General features: G+C 44.8%; 1 protein-coding gene and 1 pseudogene across 1 annotated transcript in view; one reads left to right on the top strand and one right to left on the bottom strand.

Annotated features, from left to right (window-relative positions):
• The window catches only part of Lrp11 (LDL receptor related protein 11), a 59,849-nt gene extending 49,772 nt beyond the window's left edge, over nucleotides 1–10,077 (bottom strand). The window contains exon 1 of the mRNA XM_063282919.1: nucleotides 9,919–10,077. The gene's annotated coding sequence lies outside the window, so the exon portion shown is untranslated. The remainder of the gene's footprint in view (nucleotides 1–9,918) is intronic.
• On the top strand, nucleotides 3,291–3,793 carry Rpl23a-ps6 (ribosomal protein L23a, pseudogene 6; annotated as a pseudogene).
• Nucleotides 10,078–10,147: the final 70 nt, after the last annotated feature.

Here is a 10,147-nt window from a genome sequence, read left to right as displayed (position 1 = left end):
GTGTTACTCAATTGCTCTCTATTTGTGAAAGTGCCTCACTGAACATTGGACCCGTTGATTTGCCTAGATTTGGCTGCCCAGTGAGCACCCAGGACTCTCCTGCCTCCAGGTTCCCAGTGCTGGGCCTACAGACCCCTGCAGCAGCACAAGATTCTTTACATAGATCCTGAATCTTCATGCTAGTACTTCGTACTTGGTAAAGCATGCACCTTAGCAGCTAAGCTGTCTCCCCAGGCCAACTTTCTTCTATTTTTGTCAACTTTATTAAAACCTATTCCTTTGACTTAGAACTGTAATTCTAGGGAGAGGCGCCTGGGATAGGCCCTTCTTCCTATAACTGTCAACTCTATTCTTTCTGGGAAAGCTAGGGACTGGAGTCTGGCACATCCTAGAGCTCATCTCCTGTCACTGTTTCTGATTTGCATAATTAGCATGGTTTGCACAATTAGGGATGCTGGAGCTGGGGCCTAAAGCTGATTTTAGAGTCTCTCCACACAGATCCTTCAAAGAAATTCAAGTCTAAGGAAAGAATTTGGCCAAGTGTACAAGAGGCCTTCCATAATCATTCCATATCCTCCCCTTCCAATCCCCCTGAGGCTTTTCTCCACTCAAAGAGGGGGGAGTTATTTTTCCTTGATTTAGGAAGTCTCTATTCTGTTTTCTCAATCCTGGATTTGAAGAAAACCACCTCCTCTAGCACTGCCTATCTCTGTACTTCTTTTGGTAGTTAGTGGATCTCCCGGGTCTAGAAATAACAGGAGGTATAACAAATTCATGGAAGGCTCCCTGGAGCGGAAGGTGGAGCTCGGCAATCCACTGGGGGAGCTGCTGCTTGGAAGCATGATGTCTAGCCTAGGGTCTTATTGTGATGTTCCCCACGAACTAAACATTGGATCGCCGGGAACATCTCTAATTCAATTACAGCCTCACTCTCGCCTTAAGTAGAGAAAGACAAGGATCTGTAACTCCTGTGAAATCAAACTCCCCACACCTCACCCCTTTGCTCTGCCAAAGTTCAGTCCAGTCTTTTGATTTCAGGATACCTGCCAAGCAGAGTCTTCCAGCAGCAAAAGAGGCTAGGCAGAACAAGATGCCAAGGACATACTATTGCCCTGACTAAAAACAAGCACAGCATTGCGGGTATAATTCAGTGGTATACGTTTGATCACAATAAAACAAAGTAAATATAGCCAAGAAACATAGAGAGGCAAACAAGAGGTACTCAAGGGCCCAGCTCCCAGTGCTAACAGGTGAGGTTCCCTAGATACTGACCATTGGACAGGGCCAAACATCTGCCTTCCACCCAGGTTCCAGTGCTGACAATATATAGCTAAATAGACCTGGGCTTTAAAGTGGAAATTAATAAATTCCTTAAAGAAATACAGGAAAATACATTCAAACAGGAGAAGGATATAAATAAAACTGTCTAAGACCTGAAAATGGAAATAGAAGCAACGTAGAAAACACAAGCTGAGGTGACCCTGGAGATGAAAAACCGAGGAAAGAGAACAGGAACTACAAATGTAAGCATCACCAACAGAATACAGGAGATGGAACAGAAAATCTCATGCGTAGAAGATACAATAGAAGAAATCAGTATATCAAAGAAAATGCAGAACCTAAAAAAGTTACTATCGCAAAATAGCCAGGACATTTGGGATACTACGAAAAGACCAAACCGAAGCATAATAAGAACAGAAAATGGAGAAGTTTCCAAGATCAAAGGCCCAGAAAACATCTTTGACGAAATCATAGAAGAAAATTACCTTAATATAAAGAAAGTGATGCCTTTAAACATACAAGAAGCTTACAGCACACCAATCAGATTGGACCAGTCAAGAGAATCCTCCTGCCACATAATAATCAAAACACTATATGTACAGAACAAAGAATAGTAAAAGCTGCAGGGAGAAAAGGCCAACTAACACTTAAAGGCAGACCTATCAGAATTACTTCTCAACAGAGACTAAAAGCTCGAAGGGCCTGAACAGAAGTCTTACAGACCTCAAAAGACCACAGACTAGACTTCTATAGACAGCAAATTTTTTAATTATCATAGATGGAGAAATCAAGATATTCCATGACAAAACCAAATTTAAACAACACCAGTCCTACAGAGGGTACTAGAAGGAAAATTCTAACCCAATGAGACTGACTGCACCCTGGAAAACAGAGGAAACAAATAAACCTACACTAGTCATAGTGTCCTGGCTTTTGCTGCTTCTAGTGCTGGCCTTTAGCTGTCTGGTTCTCTGGTGTTGGCCTGGTAGTCCCTAGTGGCTGCAGCAGTCCTCCAGGTAAGCAGGCAGCACTGGTTGTCCTGGTTGTCCTGGATAGCAGCAGGTCTCCAGGGAGGCAGACTGTGGCCCACACAGTGGAGTTCAGACCTGGGATTGCAGGTAGAGGTGTGGCTTGGAAACCACTGACTTTTTGTTTTAAATGCCAGTCATATTTGTTTCGATCCTGGGTCTCTGGGCTGCCCAGTCTCTCATTTCTGGCCGACCAAACAGTGTCAGTCATGAGTTCCTTCTTATGATGTGGGCCTCAGCTAAGCTTTCCTTGAAGCCTACATTTTCACAGCATATAGAAACTGGACAACAAGTGTTACAACTATCTTTCTGAAGACTAACCATTTTCCAAGTTTTCTTGCCCCTCTCCCAAAAGGACGACACCCCAAATCAGCACAAAGCAATTTTAGGAGAATGATACCCTATTCCCAAGAGGTAGGGTGGATGATTTTTGGTTATTCAATTGGTGATCAATGTTTATTTTTATTTTATGGGGATTGGTTACAAATTGCTCCTGGTCTTGGTCAGGGAGGCATCAAAGAAGAGAAGTTAGATTCAGGGATTCCTTTTCCTCTCTTCTATCCTTTCTGTCCTACTAGTATTGGGGGGAGTGGGGGGAGAAGGGATAAAAAGAAAAAGGGGGCAGGGGTAGCTGGAGAGATGGCTCAGCGGATAAGAGCACTGACTGCTCCTCCAGAGGTCCTGAGTTCAATTCCCAGCAACCACATGGTGGCTCACAACCATCTGTAATGGGATCTGATGCCCTTTTCTGGTGTGTCTGAAGACAGCTACAGTGTACTTACACACATGAAATAAATAAATAAATCTTATAAAAAAGAAAAAGAAAAAGGGAGGATATAGAAATACTAAGAATAATAGGAATGGCCTTTTAGCCAAGATGGTGCCGAAATCGAAGAAGGAAGATCCTGCCCCTCCCAAAGCCTAAGCCAAAGCGAAGGCCTTGTAAGCTAAGAAGGCATCCACGGGCACAAAAAGAAGATCCGAATGTCACCCACTTTCTGGCAGCCCAAGACCCTGCGGCTCTGGAGGCAGCCAAAATATCCGTGGAAGAGTGCACCCAGGACAAACAAGCTTGACCAGTATGCTATCATCAAATTCCCACTGACCACCGAGTCGGCCATGAAGAAAATAGAGGTCAACAACACGCTTGTGTTCATTGTGGATGTCATGGACAACAAGCACCAGATCAATCAGGCCGTGAAGAAACTCTATGACATTAATGTGGCCAAAGTCAAGACCCTGATAAGGCTTGACGGAGAGAAGGCAGCATATGATTGCTTGACTCCTGACTGTGATTCTCTAGATGTTGCCAACAAGATTGGGATCATCTAAAGTGAGTACAGATGGCTAATTCTAAATATACACCTTTTTTTTACCATTAAAAAAATTAGGAATAATGGGTAGATTATTGAAATCTACTTTTAGAGCAAAGAATATTCATAAGCCAAAAATCTTACATTGGTATTATTTTTGTGGTTGACACAAAATTGAGGTGGTATTTTGCTACATTGGTATTGATCTTTTTATATTGATACAGAATTGAGGTTGTATTTTGTTACACTGGTACAGACAGATCTTTGTATATTGGCACAGATTTAGGATTGCATTTTACTGCAACATGGGAAGGTATTATACCTACCTGTATTAAGTTCCACTCCTTTGAAAAGGTGCTACTACAAACTGTTCAGTATAATTAAGCAGTGCAAGCTGATAATCAATCAAATGTAAAGGTCTCGTAGGTACTAGTTTAGTTATTTACAAAAATAAGATTTCGTTAGTCAAATAGTAAGAAAGTTTAGTTTCTCAAAAAGTAAAGAGCTAGAAACAAAACATTTAGATATACTAAATAGAGATAGATGATCTTCAAAAACCTCAGAGACCTATAGAATGTGGCAATTAAAGATATTTTTATTAATTTAAGCCTTTTTATTTTTTTGACAAGGAGACAGGTCTGCTCCTGGCAGCACCCTCATTTTACTTCAAAGAAGAATGTCCATCTGGAGTTTGCTTCAAATGTGGCAATCTGCCCCTGGGCAAGAAAATGTCCTTGCTTAGAATATAGTCAAAAAAAAAAAAAAACCGTCGAAAATGGATACGTGGAATACAGGGAAGTCGATTGTTGGGCTTTGCCAAGACTAGGTAAGCAGTCCTTCATGATTTCTGCTTTACAAAAAAATGTCTGTCAGTTATACTGGGCCAAAAGCTGAAGATAGATGCTCCCATCATAGAGATAATTTCAGGCAGCCAGCTCCTGTCATTTCTATAGATTTGGAAGCGGCTTGCCTGTACTTACTGCCAACACAGAGAATATTTATTCTTTCTCAGGTCTCTGATGGGGTTGAAGACTAGATAGTTATAGTCTCACAGTTAGACTTAAGTTGTTTAGGATTTAAGAAGATGTCTTTTAAGTCTAAGAAGTTTTAGGTTGTTAATGCAAATTATGATGGAGATTGATTTAGACACAGAACTCTGGAGTCACCAAGACAGAATAGATAATGGAAATACTTTCTCCGAAGTTGCCAAATAAAAATGGACCGGACATTTTGAATGTCATTCTTACCTGATAGTTTTCATAATTGTTATTATTGTATATAACTTGTTATTAAAAGAGAAAGAGCCTTTTATTAGACAAAAGGGGGAAATGTAGGCATAATGTTTTTGTGCACTGTATAAAATTTAACCTTGTATTATTCAAATGCTGATTTCTCCACTCCTGTATCCAGCTGCAATCCAGACATGGCATTGTAATGTTTATCTTAAGTGATTCCTCTTTCAAGTTTGAGTAAACATTGCTCCCCATTTATTCTCTTATTTATTAATAAAGCCGACCAGCCAATAACTGAGTAGAGGAAGCAGTGCCCCTGTCAAAGGGATCAGAAAATGGACCTGCTTCCTTCACTTCGACCACAGTTTAAACGGTCAGTAAAGCCTTATATGTAAGCTCCTTGGCACCCACAGGACTGACCCCAGCACTCAGGACACTTCTAATGCACAAACGGGACTATTAAGTCAGCATTCTCTAAATTAATTTTGGAAACCAGTGAAGATTGGCCCAGCTCCTTGCCCTTTGTAGGGTAAGATATACCACTGATAAGGCAGCGTTCATGCTCTATGAGATTGTGTTTCAAAGGCAACCTGTGAGGATCTCTGCAAACACCACAGCCAGCAGAGCCGTGTGGATGCTATGCTTTTGGCCAACAAGTTACATGGATATAATTAGGGGATGGGAGGGGCATGTGGAATGTCACAGTACTCCTCACAGGGAGCCACTGAGCTTCTGCTTCTCTTCAGGGGCTTGTCTGGGTACCCTGGCCCTTACCACACTCCTCCCCCATCTTCTTCAGTGGCTTGACAAAATTAGGAGAAAAGTTACTCTCTCTCTCTCTCTCTCTCTCTCTCTCTCCCTCCCTCCCTCCCCCTCCCCTTCTTCTTCTTCTTCTTCTTCTTCTTCTTCTTCTTCTTCTTCTTCTTCTTCTTCTTCTCTCTCTCTCTCTTTCTCTCTCTCTCTCTCCCTCCCTCCCTCCCCCTCCCCTTCTTCTTCTTCTTCTTCTTCTTCTTCTTCTTCTTCTTCTTCTTCTTCTTCTTCTTCTTCTTCTTCTTCTCTCTCTCTCTCTTTCTCTCTCTCTCTCTCCCTCCCTCCCCCTCCTCTCCCTCCTCCTCCTCCTCTTCCTCCTTCTTCTTCTTCTCTCTCTCTCTCTCTCTCTCTGTGTGTGTGTGTGTGTGTGTGTGTGTGTGTGTGTGTGTGTGTGTATCTACATTAATGAGGAGGGCAAGGTAGCAGAGAGGAGTAAATAACGATGCCCTCAGCCCCACAGGGATCTACTGATGTGATAGGTACAGTTCAGAACCCTGCAGCAGGGGCAGTATTAGCTCCCTTGGACTGCTATGCTCAGAAGAATGCATATCCTAGAGATTCCTCAAAGCCCTCCACCATTCAGGGACTTTTTGGCCTTTCCCAACTTCCTGAGGTATTTCTCCAGCAGATCACAGAAGATGCTCCCAGGGACAAGTCAGCCACGATGCCTGCATTTTTTTCCTTCCTTCTTTCTGTTGTCATTGCTTTAAGGCGAGGCTTCACCCTATTGCCCACACTATAGAATTTGAGACAATCCCTTCTCTCCCTCAGTCTACCGTGCTCTGTGGTTATAGGTTTGTGACATTGGTCTCAGCTTTCACTGCCCAAGTGATACTTAAACCACCAGTGTGCTCAGTTCTCTCTTCCCTGTCCATCTTGCCTTCCCTACTTTCTCATCCACAGAATGCCTTTTACCCCATCAGGGGGCAATCTGTGCGCAGGCCTGAAGACACCTCAGTTAATCGGGGCCTGGAAAGCCTTGTCTGCTGTGGAGAAGCATGACAATGGTACTGGGTGGGGCCTTTGGAAGCTTCTGCCTTTGTTCCCAGGCCCATGTAGTCTACCTCCTGTGGAGAGGGCATCAGATAATGGTGGTCATTTAAGAAAGGACTGGGTTTGGAAATGTCAGGCACCAAATATTTTCAACCTGGCAGTCTTACTTTACCTGCGCCTGTATCGACTATTCAGATCTGCATTTGGAGGACAGCGGCAGAAGACGATCTGTTGAATGAGTAGCAGATTTGTACTGTAACCCAGATTAGGGAATTTCCCATGGACAAGTACTGGTGCCAATGCCCCAGGGTGTCTTCAAGAGAACTGTGAAAGCTGCATCTTCTCCAGCAGCAGTAGGCTGTGGGCTGCCTGTGACTTCTGGGTCAGCTAGACATGGCAGGCGGAGGTCCTGCGTTTGAGGCCTCTTATTTCTCCATGAGATGCCCAAGGACCCCTTAGATCCCACAGAACACAGAGGGCACACCTTGAAGCCTGAAGTGCTCGCTGAGGGAGAGGTGGCAGCTTACTTGGGAACTGACCTTGGTCACTCCCTCTACATGAGATAAGATTTACACCATCTGTGTAACAGGAGATGCTCTGTCAGACAAGAGTCCTTGTTTCTCCCTGCTAGGCAGCTCTTAACACTCAGTGACTTGTAAGTCCCTCCGGCAATGTCTCACTTCTGGATATCTTATCTGACTGTGACCTGTTAACCTGAGGGAAAGAGTTCACTTTTTGATGTCTCCCTGAGGCCTGATGAGCCTTCTCAGAAGCTGCTCTTTCCCAGGGCCCAGTACCATGCTGTACATAACAAATGCAACTCCAAGTATAACTATATATGGTGGTAGTGAGGGCACACATGCTTTGGTAGTAGACAGTAGCTCCCTCATTGAACTTAAGACATACTCAGCAAGAGGGATTCCATGCCTGGTACTGGAAACCTAGCTATCTGATCAGTGCTGGGGTCATGGTTATTCTAGAAGAATCTACAACCACTGCCTTACGAAGCCAGCATAATCCCTAACAACTATCAATACACATTTGTCCTGAAACCCACAGATAAGTGTGTCCTTCACCCCCCCCCCATCAAGAAAACGTCTCTTTGAAACTGATGGAGATCACTACAGACTACAGAACACCACAACCAATCAATATGCAGAGTCGTGAATCCCAGTCCCACAGGATACATCTTCAAAACTCTGCCATTCCTAAGCCTCAGGGAACACTGCAGAGGGGATGGGATTCCAATGTGGTCCCTCTAGTAGAGTAGACAGTGCTCTTAACCTCTGAGCCAGATCCAGGCCCCAAAACCTGCTTTTGATTGGGATAATTTTATGGTTGTAGAACTTTCCTGAAGGTCTTAGATTCCAGTGTCAGAGCGCTAAGGAGAAAAGTACAGCCCTGCTGAAAAGACTGCAATTGTCTTCAACTGAGAGGTGGGGGTAAAGGAAGGAGGTGGAGGTGGGGCAAGGGGAGAATGACTAGGGAGGGATGTGGAGGGGGCTGGGCGAAGGGGCAAGAATTGGGACAACAGAAACGGGACAGGGAAGGGCAGAGTGATGGGGAAGGGACCTGGAAGAGCAAATGAGTTTGGGGTTAGGCTGCAGGAAGAGGGAAGCCGATGGGAAGTGCAGCACGGCTGAGGAGATCCGAGGGTGTCTTAGTTAGGGCTTCCATTGCTGTGAAGAGACAACAAGAGCAAGAAAACTCTTATAAAGGCAAACATTTAATTGGGGCTGGCTTGCAGTCTCAGAGGTTCAGTCCATTATCATCCTGGCAGGAAGCATGGCAGGATTCAGGCAGATGTGGGGGTCAGAAGTTCTACATTGTGTAGAAGAATGCAGATCGATCCATGCTTATCACCCTGTACAAAGCTTAAGTCCAAGTGGATCAAGGACCTCCACATCAAACCAGACACACTCAAACTAATAGAAGAAAAAGTGGGGAAACATCTCGAACACATGGGCACTGGAGAAAATTTCCTTTACAAAACACCAATGGCTTATGCTCTAAGAGCAAGAATCAACAAATAGGATCTCATAAAACTGCAAAGCTTCTGTAAGGCAAAGGACACTATTGTTAGGACAAAACGGCAACCAACAGATTGGGAAAAAATCTTTACCAATCCTACAACAGATAGAGGGCTTATATACAAAATATACAAAGAACTCAAGAAGTTAGACTGCAGGGAAACAAATAACCCTATTAAAAAATGGGGTTCACGGCTGTAGATCTCTCCTGAGAGACACACCCAGAATACAGCAAATACATAGGCGAATGCCAGCAGCAATCCACTGAACTGAGAACGGGACCCCCGTTGAAGGAATCAGAGAAAGGACTGGAAGAGCTTGAAGAAGCTCGAGACCCCATATGAACAACAATGCCAAGCAACCAGAGCTTCCAGGGACTAAGCCACTACCCAAAGACTATACATGGACTGACCCTGGGCTCCAACCTCATAGGTAGCAATGAATAGCCTAGTAAGAGCACCAGTGGAAGGGGAAGCCCTTGGTCCTGCCAAGACTGAACCCCCAGTGAACGTGATTATCGGGGGGAGGGCGGCAATGGGGGGAGGATGGGGAGGGGAAGCCCATGTAAAAGGGGAGGGGGAGGGGTTAGGGGGATGTTGGCCCAGAAACCCGAGAAGGGGAATAACAATCGAAATGTAAATAAGAAATACTCAAGTTAATAAAGATAATAAAAAAAAAAAAGAAAAGAAAAACCCACCCCCTGGCAATGGACAAAGACACCCTGTTGGGGTTTTTCTTACATTGGTCAGGGGCAAAGCAGATAACTGGTCTTTGCTCATCCTAGGTTGATGCCTCACTTGGTGGACAAAGCTGTTTTATGCCTAGGACTGATTACAAAAAAACCACATGAAATAAAATTAAATCCAGGCACCACAGTAAAGGAGGGGGAAGACAGAAAAAAAAAAAAAAAGTTCTACGTTGTGGTCAGGAGGCAGTCGGGAGAAAGCTCCTTTCTGCAGGGAACTAGGAGGAGGGTCTCATTCCACACTGGGTGGAGCCTTAGCAGAGGAGGAGACCTCCAAAGCCCACCCCACAGGACAAACTTTCTCCAACAAGGCCACACGTCCTCAAGTAAGGCCAGAGCTCTAATAATAGCACGTCCCATCGGCCAAGCATATCGGGCCACTGAGAGGGAGACTGGTGGTGTGGCTGATGAACGCAGGACAGAAACTTTTTAAAAAGAGTAACCCAAATGCCACGGGCCTGAACACTGCTTAGGGCTGGGACTGACCTTAGGTTCCACGAGTCTCACGGAGGGAATGATGTTTCATTTGTGGGCACAGGCAACTGCCGAGGGACCCACAACAGCGGAGCAGCTACGAGTCACCTCCCGGGGAAGGGCTGATGGCTTTAGAAGCCTTGGAACTTTCGGGACAGTGACGTTCGCGCAGCCTCACTGGTGATAGGGCTGGCCCACTGGTCCAGGGAGGAGCAGCTGCCCGTCACCTCCGGGGAGGGGC

This window comes from Rattus norvegicus, chromosome 1, assembly GCF_036323735.1.
Source record: "Rattus norvegicus strain BN/NHsdMcwi chromosome 1, GRCr8, whole genome shotgun sequence".
Classification (NCBI taxonomy): domain Eukaryota; kingdom Metazoa; phylum Chordata; class Mammalia; order Rodentia; family Muridae; genus Rattus; species Rattus norvegicus.
This window is presented reverse-complemented; position numbering and strand designations above follow the sequence as displayed.